The 979-nt window shown below is 60.6% G+C and overlaps 1 non-coding gene across 1 annotated transcript; it reads right to left on the reverse strand.

The window, feature by feature from the left end:
* Positions 1–722: 722 nt before the first annotated feature.
* LOC119342941 lies at positions 723–878 on the reverse strand. Its single transcript, XR_005165814.1, has one exon. It is a non-coding gene; the product is annotated as a 5.8S ribosomal RNA (ribosomal RNA).
* Positions 879–979: the final 101 nt, after the last annotated feature.

Consider the following 979-nt stretch of genomic DNA (forward strand, 5'->3'; position numbering starts at 1 on the left):
ACAGTCCACACCCCGAGCCGAGCGGCGGACCAGCAAGAGCCGTTCCGCATACGGCCGGGGCGCATCGCCGGCCCCCATCCGCTTCCCTCCCGGCAATTTCAAGCACTCTTTGACTCTCTTTTCAAAGTCCTTTTCATCTTTCCCTCGCGGTACTTGTTCGCTATCGGTCTCTCGCCTGTATTTAGCCTTGGACGGAGTCTACCGCCCGATTTGGGCTGCATTCCCAAACAACCCGACTCGTTGACGGCGCCTCGTGGGGCGACAGGGTCCGGGCCGGACGGGGCTCTCACCCTCCCAGGCGCCCCTTTCCAGGGGACTTGGGCCCGGTCCGTCGCTGAGGACGCCTCTCCAGACTACAATTCGGACGGCACAGCCGCACGATTCTCAAGCTGGGCTGCTCCCGGTTCGCTCGCCGTTACTAGGGGAATCCTTGTAAGTTTCTTCTCCTCTGCTTATTTATATGCTTAAACTCAGCGGGTAGTCCCGCCTGACCTGGGGTCGCGGTCGAAGCGACGTGCGCTTCGTTTGTTGGGTCGTTCAAAGGCCATAATGCCAGCTGCGCGTCGGATGCACTGCATTGATAAAGCGAGGACGCCCACCATGCGCTGTGTCCGGCGCGGTACACCGGCAGCCCAATCTTCGGTCCACCGCCCCTTGAGAGACGAGGGACCAGATGCCGCATCCCGATTCCCGTTGAGGGTGGTTGGGAGCGTGTTTTGGCGTGACGCCCAGGCAGGCGTGCCCTCGGCCGAGTGGCCTCGGGCGCAACTTGTGTTCAAAGACTCGATGGTTCGCGGGATTCTGCAATTCACACCAGGTATCGCATTTCGCTACGTTCTTCATCGATGCGAGAGCCGAGATATCCGTTGCCGAGAGTCGTGTGGATTAAATAGCTTTGCAACACGAGGGACGGCTAGCAAGCTAGCCATGCCCCCGGGTTAGGCACAGTGTTCCTTGACGCCTTCGGCGCCGTGGGTTC

The sequence above is a fragment of the Triticum dicoccoides genome, unplaced genomic scaffold, assembly GCF_002162155.2.
Source record: "Triticum dicoccoides isolate Atlit2015 ecotype Zavitan unplaced genomic scaffold, WEW_v2.0 scaffold110390, whole genome shotgun sequence".
Taxonomy (NCBI): domain Eukaryota; kingdom Viridiplantae; phylum Streptophyta; class Magnoliopsida; order Poales; family Poaceae; genus Triticum; species Triticum dicoccoides.